Source organism: Macaca nemestrina, chromosome 10, assembly GCF_043159975.1.
Source record: "Macaca nemestrina isolate mMacNem1 chromosome 10, mMacNem.hap1, whole genome shotgun sequence".
NCBI lineage: Eukaryota > Metazoa > Chordata > Mammalia > Primates > Cercopithecidae > Macaca > Macaca nemestrina.
The window spans coordinates 87,401,965-87,422,677 of record NC_092134.1 but is presented as its reverse complement, the minus strand read 5'-3'; the positions used below and the strand labels follow the sequence as shown (position 1 = coordinate 87,422,677).

Sequence of the window (20,713 nt, the reverse complement as noted above, 5' to 3'; positions counted from 1 at the left end):
GTCTACTTTCTTGCTAGAACTTAAACCTTTCATGGGTAGAGACTCTGTTTCATGTATATAGTAATCTCTGTGCCTGGCACAGAGTCAGTGTATAATAGATGTTTGTTGAGTGGAGAAGCTAAGTCTTTGAAGGAAAGACTTACCTTGTATCATGTAGTTCATAAGTCTATTTATGGCACTGTTAAAAAATATCATTGTTCCAATCAGCAATCTTTAAAAAATCTGATGATTAAAAAGATTATAAACACTTTTCTGCTGAATCTTACTGGGAAAAAAATCCCCAGGATTAATATATTTAAATTAACCTTGAGAGGTTAAGTTCCCATATCAAGTATTTACTTGTAGTACAAATAGATTTTCCCCTAGCTCTGCATTCCCTCATATTTAGAAAGGTGTCACCAAATATATACAAACATTTCTGACAGACCTAAATAACAGGGAGAAAAAGGGGATGTTGTCATACTCATTTTTCAAGGTCTGTTTCTTTTATGGTTTTCCCAATGAAAGTAGCATTTTTAAAAGTGTTATAAAAGTAATGCCTAATCACTTTTAAAATAATAAAATGCAGAAATTCACAAAAAGAAAGTGAAACACACTTGGAATCTTATTATTTGTTGATTAATATAATTAGCATTTAACAATATATATCATTTCAGGATTTTTTCTGTACCCAACTAACAAATATTTGTACAAAACAAGGTCTTATAATCGTACTATTTTGCAACCTGATTTTTTACTTAAAATAAATCTGCTCATTTTCATATTAATACGTACAGACCTGCATCTGCACTTTTAATGGTATTTTTTCTCTGGGTGTATCATAAGTTATTAAACCAATATCCTATTAATGATGGATGTATAAAATTAAGGTAAGGGAACCAAGTAAGGTGTGTTGGAACCCATGGTATGCCTCTTACTAGCTGTGTGACCTTGGGCAAATTTATTTAAATTCTCTGGACCTCAGCCTCCTCCTCTGTGAAAATGGGGAAAGTAATAGTGTCTGCTTCCTAGGATAACATGAGAATGAATGAATGCATGTGAGCCACCTATTGCAGTGCTGGTACACTGTAAATGCTCAGTGTTAGCCACTAGGTTAAGTATCTTTAGAATGGTTGTGGTAAAGGAGAAAACATTATCAAATAAGCTGAATGGTAACATATTCACAGACTGGAGAACTGAAATACAAAAGTGACATTAGGAATAGATCGGAAAGAATGTCTATCTGTAGTGTTCATTTGACATAGTGGAGAATCTTTGCCTTTGTTTTTCAGGAAACACAATTGTTCTTGGCTCCACTTTAGAGGATGCACATGGCTCAGTGCAGGGTGAGATTGATTTTGGCAACCGAATGGAACATTGGAGAGTTCTGTTTTAAGGCTCATTTATGAAAAACAATAGCAGTAAAGCAATTGACTAAAATGTCCTAATACAAGAAAATGATTGTTTAGAGCATTGGATGTGATTTTTGGCTCTTGAATAAATTGCTCTGTTCCATTCATAAAAATAGCAGGGATTTTAACAAACATTATATAGTATTTTAAATTTTAAAAGAGCTTAAGTCTTGCATAATTTTATTTACTGTTGAGTAAAACGACTATACAGAACTATATTTCACTCACATGTGTGTATATATGCCACACTATTAGAGTTCCCTTGAATTTATATAATAATGATAAGAATAATTCTCCATGCTTGTATAGTGCTTAAAACTGTTGTAGGAATTTTTCAATTTTTAGAGAATTGGTTCCTTTTTTAATCATATACTCTGATTAATCACTACTTTTGAAAAAAAGTAAGAAATTAGATCAAACTTATTTCACCTCAGGTTAAAGAAAAGAAAATGAGTGTGTGTTTTTTTAGTTGTGAAGAAAATGCATAGCCAAGAAAGGGATATAAAATTAATCCCTGTTGAAATGTAAATTTTATACTAACATGAACTATAAAAAAATCATGTGAGTGGCTGATGCCATTAAAATCAATTGATTTCTCTAGGACACAAACTACACAAATCCCTTGTCAGAGAGGAGGAATACAGTTATTTTTAACTTGGTAACAAAATATTAATTTTGCATTATTTTTACCTGTAAAACCTTTCAGGAAGAGACAAATTACTTCCCCTTTGCCTAAGACAAAACAAAATGAAAACCATATAAATTCTTTCATTGCACAAACTATTGCATTCCAGATGGTGGTGCTGTTCTCATGAAAGAACACATCCTAAAAAAAATTTTTTTTTTTGAGGTAAATTTTTGCAATTACTCTTTTATTTATAAGTTAAACTGTTAAGACAACAATAAATTATAGATACACTTTCTACTAGCCTTTAAAAACTATTGTTTTTAAATTTGGGATTACTTTAATCTATAATGATTAATCAACCATGTATTTAGCAAAAAGATAGTGGTGCGGTATATTTATTTATGGTGGGTAGTGGCGTAAAAGTATACAACACCATTCTTTGTATTTGAAAAGCAAAATATCCAAATAATGCCACTATCTTTGTAAAACACAGTGCTACATTTATGAAGATACAAAAACCTGTAGAAAAGATGCAAAGTTTTAAGACAAACCATTACTCAGATGGTTTAGATGGAAATGCTATTCAAATTCAAGCAGGGAAGCCAACTATTAAAGCCAGGCAACATGTAACTGCCAACAGTTTTGCTTTCATTTTAGATAACATTTTGTTGTTGTTGTTTCGTTTTTTCAGTTTCATATTTTTATTCCAGTCACTTCCTAAGAAATGAAAAGTTTTCTTTCTGTAACATTTGCTTTATGAAATAATGCCCAAATATTCATATGTAGTTCTCTGAATGCCTGTGGATGCTTAAAGAAAAAATATCGCCACGTATTTATTTAAATTAGTTAAATCCAAATGTTTCCTCTGTGAGGACTGCAGCAGTTCTGTGAATTTGGGCAGGGATTGTCTCTAGTGTGGAAGTTGTTCCCCCGGCAGAAGCCCATAATAAAATGATTAAACACATCTTTCACTGTAAGAAAAATCAGTCACTTTCTGTCAGGAAACTAGACATCCCATGTCCCCTTCCTTCCATCAAAATGCCCTTAAAGTTTTTGAACTATTTTCTTTCCTTAGAAGAGTAAACAGTGCAATTGACTCAGAAAGGAATCCAAAGACTGGGATTCTGGAATCCATCAACCACTGACTTTTGGCCTTAGACGAGATGCCTCACTTGTCTAAGCTGTTACTTATACGTAAATGAAAGGGTTGGACTAGCATATAGATAACCTCTCAGGTCACTTCCAAATCTGTAACTATGATTCTAAAAGATATTAATAGAGATTATATATACACACACACACACACCCACACACACACAGTAACATATATGTATATTTAAACAATAAGCAAAATGTGTTATCTCACATTATAGGCAGGAAATAGGGAGATCACAGGGTTGGTTAATCTAGCAGCCCAATCACATTCTCAAGAATGAAGATTGTTTTTTCTCTCTTTCTGCTCTGTCATCTTCATTGTCTTGACTTTTATCCTTAGGTTTGTCTCCTCATGGTTGCACAATGACTGCTGTCATTCTAGGTTGTCACATGTAGACATGACCACATCAAGTAGAACAAAAGTGGCTACTCCATTTTGTGGGTCTCTCATTAATAGCAATGCAAACCTTTCTCTAAAAGATCCTTACCTGTACCCCAGCAGATCTACCTCCATGCATCATTAGCCAGAATTACATATTACATGCCCGTGCCTAGACCATGACTGACTTAGGCCATGAAAATTCATCTTCTGAAGGTAGGAAGACTGCAGACACCCTTATCTCAGTAAAATTGGGGTTTGATTAGCAAGAAAGAACGGGAAGGAGTGACAGTTTAGGCAACCAACAGAGGCTGTCACATTGCTTAAGAGTGACTATTTGATGTCACTATGCCCACAGGCTAGGATTAGATATATAATTGCATAGGCCCTAACATCCTGTGCCCATAATAGATTTAATTCATCCGTAAGAATGTGACTCTTTAGTGAGTCACCTACTCAACATCACATGTGCTATGGTTTGAAAGTTTCCCCCAGAAAGCATGCATTGGAAACGGAATCCCTAATCCAACAGTGTTAAGAGGTGAGACCATTAAAGAGGGAATTAGGCTATGAGGGCTCCACCCTCATGAATGGATCAAGGCGATTATCTTGGGAATTGGTTTGTTATAAAAGGACAAGTTCAGTCCCCTCCTCTCTCACTTACCCTCTTTGCTCACTTCACCTTCCTCTATGGAACAACACAGCACAAAAGCCCTTACCAGCGTTGGCAACTTGATATTGGACTTCTCAGCCTCCAGAAATATAAGCCAATAAATTTCTTTTTTAAAATAAATTTTCCAGTTCAGGTATTCTGTTATAACATGGCACAAAAAGAACTGAAACAAAAAATTGGTACCAGAGGAGTGGAATGTTGCTCTAACAAATATCTGAAAATATGGAAGTGGTTTGGGAATAAATAATTGGCAGGGGCTGGAAGAATTTGGAGGAGCAGGGTAGAAAAAGTATGTATTACTGTGAGCAGAGCATTAAGGACAATTCTGGTGATGGCTCAAAAGAAAACAACTATAGGGAAAGTCTGAATCTTCTTAGAGATTACTTATGTGGTCATGATCAGAATGTTGGTAGAAATATGAATAGTAAAGGACATTCTAATGAAGTCTCAGTCAGCAATCAATAATATCTTATTGGAAATTGGAGTAAAGGCCATCCTTGTTGTGCAGCGGCAAAGAACTTGGCTGAATTGTGTTCATGTCCTAGGGCTTTAGGAAGGCAGAATTTAAGAGTGTGAACTAGAATATGTGATGGAAGAAATTTCTAGGCAAAATATCGCAGGATCTGTGTGGCTTCTTTTAAGTACATATGGTAAAATGAGAGAAGAGAGAAATAATTCAGAGACAGAATTTATCATTAAAAAGGCAACAGAATATAAAGATTTGACAAATTTGCAACCTGGCCATGTAAAAAATGAAAAAGCATGCAAGGGTGCAACCAAGTGACTCTTTGAGAAAGGGATTAGTAGGGATAGAAGGATGCCAGGTGCTCTTCATCAAGGCAATGGGATAATGACCCTGAAGGCATTTCAGGGTCATCTTTGATGCTGCCCCTTCCAGCACAGACCCAAAACTCTAGGAGGGCAAAATGGTTCCAAGGGATAAGACTGGGGCATTCTCCAAGGTCTCACTACCTGGAGTCACCTGGCGACTCTGCACCCTGCATTTTGGTAAAGCACTTCTTGGTCATCTCAGTTATTGGTCAACTAGCCCCAGCACCACATGGAGCCGCCAAGGTTTACTAAGTGGTAACACTTGGATGCCACAAGGTTTACCTAAGTGGTAACACTTAGGCCACTGCTCCAGAGGGCCTAAGTGGTAAACCTTGTTGGCATCATGTGGTGCAGGTGCTGTAAGCTCGCAGAATGCAAGAGCTATGGAGGCATGGTTTCCTTCATCTGGATTTCAGAGGATACATGGAACAGCCTAGGGACTCAGGCACAGTCTTGTAACAGAGGCAGAGCCACCATAGAGAGCCCCCAATAAGGCAATGCCCAGCAGAACTGTGGTGTCATGGCTGCCTTAGAGGCCCCAGAACTATAGGGCAACCAGTGTGCAATGCTAGCCTGGAAGAACTACAGGAACAAGACTTCAACCTGTGAGAGCTACTGTGTGGGCTGAGCCCAGCAGAGCCATGGTTTGGGGCTGCCCAAGGCCTTGGGGGCCCAACCCCTACCCCAGTGTGCCCACAAAGTAGGACATGGAGTCAAAGAAGATTATTCTGGACCCTCAAGATTTGATGTTGTTCACTTGTTGGGTTTTGGACTTCTTTGGAACAAGCTACTTCCTCTGTCTTGCCCATTTCTTCCTTTGGAATAGGATTGTCTATACTATGCCTGTTTCACTATTGTATTTTGGAAGTTATAACTTGCTTGATTTCATGGCTCACAATTGAAGAGGGATTTGCCTCAGGATGAATTTTGCTTTGAGTCTCACCCAAATTTGATTTAGATAAGACTTTGGGCTTTGGAGGTTTTGAGTTCATGCAGGAACAAGTTAAGACACTAGGGGCTATTGGGATGGAATGAATGCATTTTGTATGTGAAAATGACGTGGGTTTTGGGGGCTGGGGCAGAATGCTGTGGTGTGAAGGAATTCACCAAAAAGCGTGTGTTGGGGACTTAATCCCCAGTGCAGCAGTGTTAGGCCATGAAGGTTCTGCCTCATGAGTGGAGTAAGGCCATTATCTTGGGAGTGGGTTTGTTATAAAAGGGTGAGTTCAGTTTCCTTTTCTCTCCCTCTTCCCCTCTTGCCCTTCTGCCTTCCGTCATGGGTTGACATAGCATGAAGGCCCTCACCAAATGCTGGCCCCTTGATATTGGACATCCCAGCCTCCAGAAATGTGAGTCAAGAAAATTTTTTTAAAATAAATTACTCTGGCTCAGGTATTCTGTTAAAGCAGCAAAAAATAAAAAGACTGCATGTTAATTTTTTTTTGGCAAGGAAAATACAAATACCACTAACCTCACAATCATTTGGGCTTAGTTGCCAAAATGATGCCTCATTATCCACAAATACTTTAGAGTATAACTCCTGCAAACATGGATTTTCTCCTGCATAACCACAATACAACCATCAAAATCAGGAAACTTATCACTGATACATTACTGCTCACCTAATCCTCAGAATCTACTCAAGTTTACCTATTGTCCCAACAATGTCTTTTATAGATATAGAATCCAATCTAAGATTGTGTTGCATTTAATTATCTCTTTAAATCTGAAATGTATTTCTTAATCTTTCCTTAGCTTTTATGACGTTGACACTTTTTTGTTTTGTTTTGTTTTGTTTTTTGTTTTGAGACAGAGTCTCTCTCTGTCTCCCAGGCTGGAGTGCAGTGGCACAGTCTCTGCTCACTGCAAGCTCCACCTCCCGGGTTTAAGCCATTCTCCTGCCTCAGCCTCCTGAATAGCTGGGACTACAGGCGCATGCCGCCACGTCTGGCTAATTTTTTTTTTTTTTTTTTGTATTTTTGGTAGAGACGGGGTTTCACCATGTTAGCCAGGATGGTATCCATCTCCTGACCTCGTGATCCGCCCGCCTTGGCCTCCCAAAGTGCTGGGATTACAAGCATGAGCCACCACGCCTGGCCGACATTGACACTTTTGAAGATGATAAGCTACTTATTTTTGTAGAATATCTCTCAATTTGGGTTTGTCTGGTGTTTCTGCATGATTAGCTTGAAGTAATGCATTTTTGGAATGATTGTCACAGAGATAACGCTGTAAAAATACACATTTTAAGAGAAAATTTTGATTGTAGGCAATCTTTAAATTTTTAATATATTTTTGTACTCAAGAGTTTAAAAGAAAAAGCAGTTGCTCATGAATTGTACCCATATTTGTGGTACATATTCCATCCCTTGTTGGTCAGAATTTTTGGGTTTCTCCAGAGACAAAACTGGTTAGCAAGAGAAGTAAAAAATATATTTGATTCTTTTCCTTGAGCAGACTGTGGGACTTGCTCAAAAGGGAAGGACCTAGTTGAGATGAAGTCTGTTGAGAAGTGATATATCTAGATGCAGATATATGTTTTTTTCAGAGATCAATACTTTGCATACAGTATATTCTCAGTAAATATTTGGTGAACGACATTGAACCCTACGGTAGAGCATGATGAAAAACATTTGATAAAAATCAAAACAAAAGAAACAGTAGTAGAAAATTGTTATAGAGAAGATCAAGAAATGGCCAGCCAGATGGAACAGATGGTATTTTCCTAATACAGATTTACAGAATCGAACTAAGGCATGATGTGACAAAAATAATGAAGAGGGTACAACACACTTTCAACTTCCTTGCTAACCAGTTTTGTCTCTTGGGAGTCATTGGGGTTATCCTGGACTTACCAAGAAAAAAGAACCTATTTGTTAAGGTGATGTGGTAGGAGTCAGGTGAGAAAGCAGTTATGTCATCTCAGAGTTTTTATTTCTGGACATGGTTAGAATGCACATGAGACTTGAGGAAAGCAGATTTCAAAAGTTTGGAGAAAAAATTCATCATCTGAGACACGTCAAAAATGTCTGACAATGTGAATTGCTTCCCAAGAGTGTTCAATCTTGAGTTTTATAGAAGGGTGTCAAAATGGTACTATGTAGGAATGCCAAGGCCAAATGACTAGGGTGAGTTTCTAGAGAGTGCACAAGTGGAATTATAAAATCTAGCAGAAAAAGCGTCTACAAAGGAACAGGCTCCTGGTCAGTGACAGAGTTCTATAGGGAAAGAAGACAATAAATATTACATGTACCTCTACAAGTCTAAGTAAAGTTCTGTTTTGGAATACAGAATGATTTATTCATACAATAAGATGTATATACAGAAGGGAAACTAATTTTCTTTGAAGAGGAATACATTACAGAATAAATTTTGATTGGTCAGAAGACCTTCTGATCTTCAGCAAAGAATACATAAACTTGGACTATGGAGTTATAACTGAGCTTGTCCTTCAAATCATAAGGTACTTTGACTTCTGTAGTGAGGTACTATATTGAAGAGCCCTAACAAGGTTTATTCCACAGTCACTACATGACTATCTTTCACGGCTTCCTAATCTTTACAACCAAAGATGGATGAAAGTCAATAGAATAAAGCTGACTAGCATCACATTATCCCTGAAAACCTAGCTGTCCTCATCTCCAGTTTCCAAGCTGTTTGTGTGACAACACTTAAAATATAAACTCTAGTAGGTCATAGACCTTAATGTAAAAACAAAAACTATAGAACCCTCAGAGGAAAACACAGGAAAATGTCGTAACTTTGGATTAGGTGATGACCTCTTAGATTCTGCAGTTGCCAAAAGCACAAGTGAAAACAACAGAAGATTGATACCTTGGACTTAATAAAGATTTAAAATGTTTGTGCTTCAAAGGACACCATCAAAATATTGAAAAGATAACCCACAGAATGGGGAAAATATTTGCAAGTTAAGATACTTGTAAAGAATCCTTACAACTCAATAATAGAAAATGAAATAACTCAATTTGAAAAGGGGCAAAGTATTTGAAGAGACATTTTTCCAAAGAAGATATATGAATGACTAGTAAATGCATGCAAAGATGTCATTATTGGTCATTGGGGAAATACAAATCAAAACCACAATGAGATACCACCTCAAATCCACCAGCATGTCTTGAAACAAACAAACAAAAACAACCAAGTGTTGGGTAGGATGCAGAGAATTTGGAACCCTTGTACATTGTAGGTGGGAATGTAAAATGGTACAGCAACTTTGGAAAACAGTTTGCCAGCTCCTTAAATGACTAAACAATGAGTTACCATATGACTCAGCAGTTCTACTCCTAGGTATCTTCCCAAGAGAAATGAAAACCCGAGTCCACACAAACACACGTGAATGTTCATAGCAACATTATTCATAATAGTCAAAAAGTAGAAACAGTCCAAATGTCTATACAATGAATTATTATTTGGCCATAAAAGGAAAGAAGTAGATACATGGTAGATTAAGATGGATGAGCCTTGAAAGCATAAACTTTCATTCATGCTAAGTGGAAAAAGCCAGTCACAAAAGACCACATATTGTGTGATACCATTTATATGAAATGCACAGAAGAGTCAAATCTGTGAAGACAGAAAGTAGGTTAGTGGTTGCTAGAGACTGGAGGATGGGAGAGGAGAGGTTGGGAGTGGGACTTGACTGCTAATGGGTATAAGGTTGTTTTTTGGGGTAATGAAATGTTTTACAATTAGATTATGTTGATGGTTGCACTCTTAAAATATATTAGAAGCCATTGAATCATATGCTGTAAATGGGTGAACTTATTAGTGACATATAAATTATAACTGAATAAAGCTGTTTTTAAAAATGTATATTTATATATGTATGTATATGTGTGTTATATGTATACGTGTGTGTGTGTGTGTGTTTATGTATGTAAACTCTGAAGTAGCATAGGTTTCCTATGATGATTCTTTGGCAAGCAGCATGATCTTAAGAGCTTTTACAAGCATCATATATTGTGGGTTCCCATGAGAAAGGATGTGTAAATATGTAAAACAGTAATCTGGCTTTTCAAGTGCCTGAGACAGATGCGTTGGACAGGCTTAGGTTTATTCCTTCCTGCAACAATACTTATAGGTCCAGTGGGTCCCTCCATCTACAATGGCTTATTCTAAAATAAAACTTCTTTCTAAGATCTGTTTTCATTGTTCTCAATATTCCAGGTAAGTTTACAAAGAGTGAATTTTGGATTTCCTGTCATATGATTTTGTAGATTTTGTGTTTTTTGTTGCTTATTTTCTCCTCTTCTTTGTCTTTTGTTCAATTATTGAAGTTTTATTTATTTTGTTTTCATTACATTTAGTTTTTCTAGTTGCTTGGAAGTTATACAATCTATTTCTACTTCATGGTGAGTATTCTTATATCTTTTACAATATACCTTTTAAGTATATTTTTCTCTCTCTGTCTAGAGTGACCCAGCATTTAAATTAATCATGAGACAAACTTTTGCAAACTTTCATTTACCACCTTCCTCTTTTTCTGCTGCTATTTTGTGCGAGACCATCTGGGATTTTCATTTCTGGTGGTTATTCTCTTTTTCCCTACCTCCAATTATTAAGATTTAACTTAATAATTGTTAAATTATTAACAATTTTGAGTATATAATAACTTAATAATAAGTCCCCTACTTATGATGGTTTGACTTATGATTTGTCAACTTTATGATGGTGTCAAAGCACACTCATTCAGTACGCTCCTCGACCTAAGAGATTACATCAGGATAAACCAATTGTTAGTTGAAAATGTTATCAACTTACAATAGGTTTATTGGAATGTAACTTCATTGTAAGTCAGAAGCATCTGTAATTTTTTCTAGTTTCTTTGCCCATTCCTCCCCTTGTTCTTATCCTATGTCTCCTTCTTGAGTTCATTTCTCATTATTTGGGAGTAATTTTTTCAGAGATAACTCATGGTTGATAATTTTTTGAGTAGTTACATTTATAAAAATGTCTTTGCTTTCACTTAAGTTATAGTTTAGCTAGGTATAGAATTTTAGGGATAATCTTTTCTCAGAACTTTGAGGATGTTACAGTCTTCTTAATTCAGCATTATTGAAGACTAATGTCAACATGATGTTCATTCTTACATAGATCATCTGTTGTTTACCCTCTAGAAGTCTTTAGAATGCCCTCCTTATTCTCTTTGTCCTGAAATTTCAGAAGGGTTGCTCTAAGTGAATCCTTTTTTTAAAATTTATTCTGCTTGGAACCTGGTGGATAACAATATGAATATTTTCTTAATCTAAGAATTCTTATTTTACTAGTTTCTCAATTTTTTCTCATCTACATTTTCTCTAGAATGCCTTTAAAATGAACTCCTATTTCTAGAAACCTTATTAAATGGCTGCGGAAATCTGGGTCAGTCTTTCACATCTCAAAACTTTTCTTTGTTTGCTTTTTTTTTTTTTTTTTTTTTGAGACAGAGTTTCATTCTTTTGCCTAGGCTAGAGTGCAATGGCATGATCTCAGCTCACTACAACCTCCACCTTCTGTTTTGAAATGATTCTCCTGCCTCAGCCTCCCAAGTAGCTGGGATTACAGGTGTCCACCACCATGCCCAGCTAATTTTTGTATTTTTTATAGAGATGGGGTTTCACCATGTTGGCCAGGCTGGTCTCAAACTCCTGACCTCAGATGATCCGCCTGCCTCAGTCTCCCAAAGTGCTGGGATTACAGGTGTGAGCCACTGAGCCTGGCTCTGTATTCTTTAGTCTTTTGTGTTTTCCATTGTTTTGAGAGCATTCTCGAAATGCTGTTTATCTATGTCCACTCTACTATTTTGCCCCTAAAGCAATCTTTTTATTTTGATTTTCAAGTCTTAAATTTCTACCATATTCGGCTAATGTTTTAGTTACAGTGTCATCCTACATTTTTCTAGAGATGTTTGTATACTTATTCCAAAATGTTGTGAGCTCTTTTAACTATGATTCTTCAAAATGTTTTAGTTGTTGAGTTTTTGCCTTTGTTTCAAGGTATTAGTATTTTCCAAATGTTTGCAAATTCTTAGTTGTTTGTTCATCTTGTATCTGAGAAGTAGTAAGTTTGTCTCCTCTGTTTAAACACTGTTTATGTGTGAGAGATGAGAGGTGCTAGCTGTTCAGCTTGGAACTGGTGCTTTTTGTCTTTTCCTAGTGTAACTTCTCCACCTCCTAGAGGGCATTCTTCTTGGTTTCTTGCCTTGCTTCTCCAGCCCCAGAATGCAGGTTCACTGATTTTGCCTGTAGTAAATAGTACTTCTACTTTTGTCCTGCTTTTTACCTGTCTGTATCTTTCAGTGCCTTACTTGACTTGCCCACTGCCCCTTACTGCTGTCGGCTGTAATTTCCTGAGAGAAGGGAAGAATTGGGTGGCGAGACCCCCTCTACTCTTAGTTTTGTTTTGTTTCATTTTTAAGCATGGTGTAGGAACTCAGACAATTACAAATTTTGAGAAAAAAAGTATGTTTAAAAAAATTAGATTTCTGACTTAGGCTTTATACTACTAACTTATTTAGCACAAATGCTTTTTAAAACACAGGCTATGAAATTAGGAAAACTGATTTTTGAGTTCCAGTTCTGCCCCCTTTTCCAGGTGTTGTGCTTCATCTGTGAACCTCAATTTTTTCATCAATAAGTTGATGATAGTAAGAAAACCTACTGCTCTGTGATGGTGAAATATAACAGTAAAGTGAAAGTACTTTGAGATTATCAAAGAGCCACTAACAATTTTTTATTTATGGCACTAAATAATACCTCAGTCAGACCTTTGGTGGGAGGATAAAGTAGGTAGTAGGAAAATATAGGAAAAGACTCAGGTACCCAAGATGAGGAAAAAGGAGATTGCCCAGGCTCTTGTCCTGAACTCTTGTTTTATAAACTTTGCTCTCTATTCTTTAGAATTCCTAAAACCAAGATTTTCTGCATGTCAGATCCGGGAATTTTGTTTTTCTTATGGCATGAAAGCTAGCCAAAAGATTCACTGTGAAAGTTCCCATCAACCAGAGTAGATAAGTGGTTATGGGGGATGAAGGATGGCTACTGATACTTAAGTAGACAGGATTCTAAAATTACATTAACTTTTCCCTAGAACTTTATCAAAGTGACAGTTTTATATGTGTCTTGCCCTCTGTGTACAAGAACTTCGGGAGCTAGCTAAAATCTGAATCTGAAAATATCTTCTATAAAAGAGAGGACTTTGTCGTTTTTTTTTTCTCTCTCTCTCTCAGTGATGAAAAACTGGATAGAACCATAAACACTTCAAAGGATGTGAAATCCACATGGGCTGGAGTCCTAGCCAGAGTCCTTGCAAGATCACTTTCCTCAGAGGATTTTCATGCTCTTCCTTTCTTAGGGGAATAAAATTTCCCAGCCACCTCAGGCCAAGAAGTGCTGTAGTTACATGTACTCACTTTGTGACTTCATGTTAAGAGGTCAAATGAGGAGTGGGAATGCTACAAGGCAGTGGGTATGGAGAGATTTCCTTTGGATGTGTTTTCACTTGGGTTACACCAGGTACCTGGAATTCTGTGTTTTACTTTTGGATAAAATAATTCTTTGCCAAAATGTTTTCTTCACTAGTGTGAAGCCATCTAGCTGAATCAAGATGGAGCTGCTGCCTGCCTACAGATTCTTTATGTGGGTGAACATTATTGTTTATTAGAGAGGTGAGAATATTTATTTCTCTCCATTTTCATTCTTCAGAGATTATTCCATCACTTTGGATTCAGCATAGGTTACCCAGCAATTACTACTCACTCTTCTTGGGTTCAAATAAATGAGTTTGGTCCAACGTTTCCTATATTTTAAAATGGAGGCAGTTCATGATGATCAGGATTTGGGGAGGAAGTGGATTTAATTAGACCAGGAAAAGGGTAGGAGACTAGACACCATTTGGGGTTATTTTCAGCTAGTTGAACCAATTTGTTATTGACCTAAAGCTGACAGCTTTTCTGTGGCCTGCACAATATGAATTTAGTGAGCTCTGCCAATTCTCAGACGACAGGCTCTCATATTTCTAGACATACCAGCAGTGGTTCCCAACATTTTTATTTCACGGACAAGTACAATTAAAAATAAAAGAAGTGTGGAGATAGAAGCCAAAAAATCTTAGGTAAAGGTCAGTCCTTTAAATGGAATACTTTCAAATATATGAAAAAAGAAACCACCTCACTTCAACATCCTCAATTTTCTCATTTTTTTCCTGGCCAGTGAAAACTAGATCCTGGGAAAGCACTGGACACTCACCGATGTTTGAGAACCACTGTTCCCAATCTATGAAGTAGGCTGTAACTTTTCAATCTGCAAATTCACTTCAGATATCTCAGAAGAACCTTGTAAGTGAAAATATGAAAGTGAACAAAAGCTTTCCTTTTTAAATACACTTGTGTAAACAATTGTTTGGAACAAGTCACCAATGATGCCTCACTTCAGTTCACTATTCTTTCAAATAAAAGATGTGTTTGTGCAATTATAATCATTCAAATAGCCATTTAGAGGGCTATGTTTTTTTTTTTTGTTTGTTTGTTTGTTTGTTTTTTTTTTCAATCACAAATCTAAGTGACCCTGAGAATTGTAAAAAGATAGTATGGGAATATCAAGAGCGATTTTGTGTTTTGAGCCAATGATTTTAAACTTCCATTTCCAAATCAAGAAAGATGGAGTATGAAAACAAGCACATAGATCTTTCTTTTGTGTTATGTGTGTAACTAAGAAGCCAGTACTCAGGTAAATGGCTTACAATCTTAATAGCTCACTCCTGGAAAGCCAAAACTGCATTTCTCTTTTGTCAGGACTGGAAGTATGTAAATTGATTGCCCAATTAAGGAAAGGTTGACTGAAGGTGAGTAAGGTTTCAATGTTCCCGCCTTAATTGCTCAACAAGCTTTTCTAAGGGGCTAAATGGAGCAGCAAGGGGGTAGCTGGGGTGCAAGGGACTGCTTCTCTCCAAGCATTATTGGACAGCTGCCAAAGACAGTTAAAAAATAAAATAAAACTGCTCAAGCGTCTTATGTCATGAAGTACAAGATTCTTCATGTTGGGGCTCGCAGTTTTAGTTATAGCAAACTAATTACAACATACATAATTTCTAGTTACGGATAAGGGGCCATTTGCACAGCGTCTAGTAGTTTTCATATAATCTTGCCCTGGATTCTGTAAATTAACAGAGGTAATATATTATTATGGAAAAAGATGGAATCTGGCAATGATCTCAGGCACTGAAGGAACCAGCTGTTCCATAGCAATGTGATTTTGCAAGCTTCTTGGGGCCTGGCATTCTTAAACTTCCTCCAGCGTTAATTCTTACTGGTGAGTTTTCGCTCTGCTGGGCCTGCTTATGCAGCTCAGTGGTCCAAAAGTCTGATGTCACAGCCTAACGTTGTATGTCCTCTGCCAAGAGTCTTTGCTGTGGGCACACATTTCTGATGAGAATCTACCCTGCTTTGACTCTTGACTGCATTGGTCTCTGGCAATTACCCTTGTGAAAATAACTCCTTTTTCAAGCATGCAATGTGTCTGGCTTTTATCCAATGGTTTAATCACAAACTCTCTGTGACAGCTTTACCTTGAGTAGTCCCTTAGGGAATTCAGAAGAGCTAGGGTTGCACTTGGACTCTCTAGCTACAACATTCTTTTGGCTTTTATGCTGGCCTCAGATCTGGTCTAAGCAATGATTTTGTACTTGCTAAGCTGAATTTTTCACTACTTTGTTCCATGAATTCAAAGGAAGCATGGAAAATGGCACAGATAAGATCATCTTAATGTTAATAGGGGAACTTATTGTGGGCATACTATGTGACAGATACTGTGCTAGACAATTTACAATATGCTATTCGGTCTAATTATTCCTTACAACCATTCTTTTTTTTATTATACTTTAAGTTCTAGGGTACATGTGCTCAACATGCAGGTTTGTTACATATGTATACATGTGCCATGTTGGTGTGCTGCACCCATTAACTCGTCATTTACATTAGGTAAATTTACATTAGGGATAATGTCATTTATCCATCATTTACATTAGGAATAATATGATTGCTCCCCCCACCCCCTCCCCACAATAGGACCCAGTGTGTGATGCTCCTCTTCCTGTGTCGAAGTGATCTCATTGTTCAATTCCCACCTATGAATGAGAACATGCGTTATTTGGTTTTCTGTTCTTGCGATAGTTTGCTGAGAATGATGGTTTCCAGCTGCATCCATGTCCCTACAAAGGACACAAACTCATCCTTTTTTATGGCTGCATAGTATTCCATGGTGTATATGTGCCACATTTTCTTAATCCAATCTGTCACTGATGGACATTTGGGTTGATTCCAAGTCTTTACTATTGTGAATAGTGCCACAGTAAACATATGTGTGCATGTGTCTTTATAGCAGCATGATTTATAATCTTTTCGGTATATACCCAGTAATGGGATGGCTGGGTCAAATGGTATTTCTAGTTCTAGATCCTTGAAGAATCGCCACACTGTTTTCCACAATGGTTGAATTAGTTTACAGTCCCACCAACAGTGTAAAAGTGTTCCTATTTCTCCACATCCTCTCCAGCACCTGTTGTTTCCTGATTTTTTAATGATCGCCATTCTAACTGGTGTGAGATGGTATCTCATTGTGGTTTTGATTTGCATTTCTCTGAGGGCCAGTGATGATGAGCATTTTTTCATGTGTCTGTTGGCTGTATGAATGTCTTCTTTTGAGAAGTGTCTGTTCATATCTTTTGCCCACTTTTTGATGGGGTTGTTTGATTTTTTCTTGTAAATTTGATTAAGTTCTTTTTAGGTTCTGGATATTAGCCCTTTGTCAGATGAGTAGATTGCAAAAATTTCCTCCCATTCTGTAGGTTGCTGTTCACTCTGATGGTAGTTTCTTTTGCTGTGCAGAAGCTCTTTAGTTTAATTAGATCCCATTTGTCAATTTTGGCTTTTGTTGCCATTGCTTTTGGTGTTTTAGTCGTGAAGTCCTTGCCCATGCCTATGTCCTGAATGGTATTACTTAGGTTTTCTTCTAGGGTTTTTATGGTTTTAGGTCTAACATTGAATTCTCTAATCCATCTTGAATTAATTTTCATATAAGGAGTAAGGAAAGGATCCAGTTTCAGCTTTCTACTTACAGCTAGCCAATTTTCCCAGCACCATTTATTAAATAGGGAATCCTTTCCCCATTTCTTGTTTTTGTCAGGTTTGTCAAAGATCAGATGGCTGTAGATGTGTGGTATTATTTCTGAGGGCTCTGTTCTGTTCCATTGGTCTATATCTCTGTTTTGGTACCAGTACCATGCTGTTTTGGTTACTGCAGCCTTGTAGTATAGTTTGAAGTCAGGTAGCATGATGCCTCCAGCTTTGCTCTTTTGGCTTAGGATTGTCTTGGCAATGCGAGGTCTTTTTTGCTTCCATATGAACTTTAAAGCAGTTTTTTCCAATTCTGTGAAGAAAGTCATTGGTAGCTTAATGGGGATGGCATTGAATCTATAAATTACCTTGAGCAGTATGGCCATTTTCACAATATTGATTCTTCCTATCCATGAGCATGGTATGTTCTTCCATTTGTTTGTGTCCTCTTTTATTTCACTGAGCAGTGGTTTGTAGTTCTCCTTGAAGAGGTCCTTTACATCCCTTGTAAGTTGGATTCGTAGGTATTTTATTCTCTTTGAAGCTATTGTGAATGGAAGTTCGTTCATGATTTGGCTTTCTGTTTGTCTGTTACTGGTGTATAAGAATGCTTGTGATTTTTGTACATTGATTTTGTATCCTGAGACTTTGCTGAAGTTGCTTATCAGCTAAAGGAGATTTTGGGCTGAGACGATGGGGTTTTCTAAATATACAATCATGTCATCTGCAAACAGGGACAATTTGACTTCTTCTTTTCCTAACTGAGTACCCTTGATTTCTTTCTCTTGCCTAATTGCCCTAGCCAGAACTTCCAACACGAAGTTGAATAGGAGTGGTGAGAGAGGGCATCCCTGTCTTGTGCCAGTTTTCAAAGGGAATGCTTCCAGTTTTTGCCCATTCAGTATGATATTGGTTGTGGGTTTGTCATAAATACCTCTTATTATTTTGAGATACATTCCATCAATACAGAATTTATTGAGAGTTTTTAGCATGAAGGGCTCTTGAATTTTGTCCAAGGCCTTTTCTACATCTACTGAGATAATCATGTGGTTTTTGTCTTTGGTTCTGTTTATGTGCTGGATTACGTTTCTGTGGGATGACTATCATTATTCCCACCTTTTGGTTGTGGAAACTGAGACTGAAAGAGATTAAGAAAACTTGCCCAATGTCAGTTAGCTTTTTTTTTTTTTTAAATTTATTTATTATTATTATACTTTAAGTTGTAGGGTACATGTGCATAACGTGCAGGTTTGTTACATATGTATACTTGTGCCATGTTGGTGTCCTGCACCCATCAACTCGTCAGCACCCATCAACTCATCATTTACATCAGGTATAACTCCCAATGCAATCCCTCCCCCCTCCCCCCTCCCCCCTCCCCATGATAGGCCCCTGTGTGTGATGTTCCCCTTCCTGAGTCCAAGTGATCTTATTGTTCAGTTCCCACCTATGAGTGAGAACATGCGGTGTTTGGTTTTCTGTTCTTGTGATAGTTTGCTAAGAATGATGGTTTCCAGCTTCATCCATGTCCCTACAAAGGACACAAACTCATCCTTTTTGATGGCTGCATAGTATTCCATGGTGTATATGTGCCACATTTTCTTAATCCAATCTGTCACTGATGGACATTTGGGTTGATTCCAAGTCTTTGCTATTGTGAATAGTGCTGCAATAAACATACGTGTGCATGTGTCTTTATAGCAGCATAATTTATAATCCTTTGGGTATATACCCAGTAATGGGATGGCTGGGTCATATGGTACATCTAGTTCTAGATCCTTGAGGAATCGCCATACTGTTTTCCATAATGGTTGAACTAGTTTACAATCCCACCAACAGTGTAAAAGTGTTCCTATTTCTCCACATCCTCTCCAGCACCTGTTGTTTCCTGATTTTTTAATGATCGCCATTCTAACTGGTGTGAGATGGTATCTCATTGCGGTTTTGATTTGCATTTCTCTGATGGCCAGTGATGATGAGCATTTTTTCATGTGTCTGTTGGCTGTATGAATGTCTTCTTTTGAGAAATGTCTGTTCATATCCTTTGCCCACTTTTTGATGGGGTTGTTTGATTTTTTCTTGTAAATTTGTTTGAGTTCTTTGTAGGTTCTGGATATTAGCCCTTTGTCAGATGAGTAGATTGCAAAAATTTTCTCCCATTCTGTAGGTTGGTCAGTTAGCTTTTAAGTAGCAGAGGCAGGATTCCAACCAAGGTCAGTCTGAGTCCAGAGCCATGTTCCTACATCCTTGCAAATTCTCCTAGATAATACACTTGTTCTTGGGCCTTGTAGGGAATCCTGGAACAGAAGAACAGGCATTATACACACACACAGAGAGACACACAGACATACACACACACACTCCAGAGGCTAGCTTTGCTTCCCATCAGACATGGGACTAGTGCTCATAAAGCTGACTGGGGATATCTCTACCTGCCTAGGACACCAAATCTCTGTAAAAGACAGCCCACTTCCTGAAGCCCCGTCCAGTGGTGGGAGGTCCTGACATACTGTTTTGTTCAGGCTGGTCCTCCACCCCAAAAATGGAGCTCTGCTTCCTACCTTACCTACCTAAGGACTACTTTCCACAGGAGTACAAGAACCAAAGCCAGTTCACTGCAAGGCAGGGCATGCTGGATGCCTTTTTGGGCAGGATGTAAGACCTGTTTCTCATCTTATTTCCATTTTTCTGTGGAGGTCTGATATAAGGCTTTGCTTGTGGGCAGTGTTGTCTCACTGGTTATAGGTGAAACCGCCCCATGAGGACAGACTCCTTCATCAATTAACGCTTCTCTTCACCCACTTGCCATATAAGTTAGACCCTCCTTACCAAATTCCTCTCTAGGAAATAGTGTTATGAGGTCCTAGCCTAGATTTAATAAATTTGGATTTTATGCCTCCCCTTCCCCTGCCTAAGTTGGGAAAATTAAAAAAATAGTCATTTTCACAGTATTATTTTGAGAACTGAAAAGTAAGAAAAGTAATACAAAATTAACAGAAATTTCAAAATGACAAGCATTTTTATATGTCCTTCTAAAATACTGAGAAAGAGAATTCTTCTTTCTAAAAGCAACTGGGTTCCGAAGAGACAGGGTGTGTTGAAAGTTTCCTGTGCTTTTAAATCGTTCTGGAATTCCACTTGATTGTTGGGGATTTGGGATATCATATGGAAAGCAAGATAACCCAAGAGCAAAAAAGAGTCTTTTGGAATTATCCTAATATCTGCTGAATTCTCTTTAGCTTCAGTGAAAATGAAGGTGAACTGGGCAAAAAGAGTTTGCTTTGAAGTCTCCTTTGATAAAAGCCAAATCATTTTGTTTTAGAGAGAAGTTGGAAGGATAGGTATTCTATTAGCTAAATTTCCTCTATTGAATTTCCATTTAAGAAATAATCTAGAAGATCTTAAGATCATCTGATTATACTGTTTGGGGAACCTCTTAGACATGACTTCCTACCTGTTTGGTACCAGACAGTGGATTGTTCTGCAAGGAAAGCATACTCACAGATTGCAGTTCATGATTGCATTGTTCTAAATCACGGATGATGCT

General features: G+C 37.4%; 1 long non-coding RNA gene across 1 annotated transcript; it reads left to right on the top strand.

Annotated features, from left to right (window-relative positions):
• The first annotated feature begins 6,383 nt into the window (after positions 1-6,383).
• LOC105470087 (uncharacterized) lies at positions 6,384-13,700 on the top strand. Its single transcript, XR_980268.1, has 3 exons — positions 6,384-6,406; positions 10,385-10,429; positions 13,637-13,700. It is a non-coding gene; the product is annotated as an uncharacterized lncRNA (long non-coding RNA).
• Positions 13,701-20,713: the final 7,013 nt, after the last annotated feature.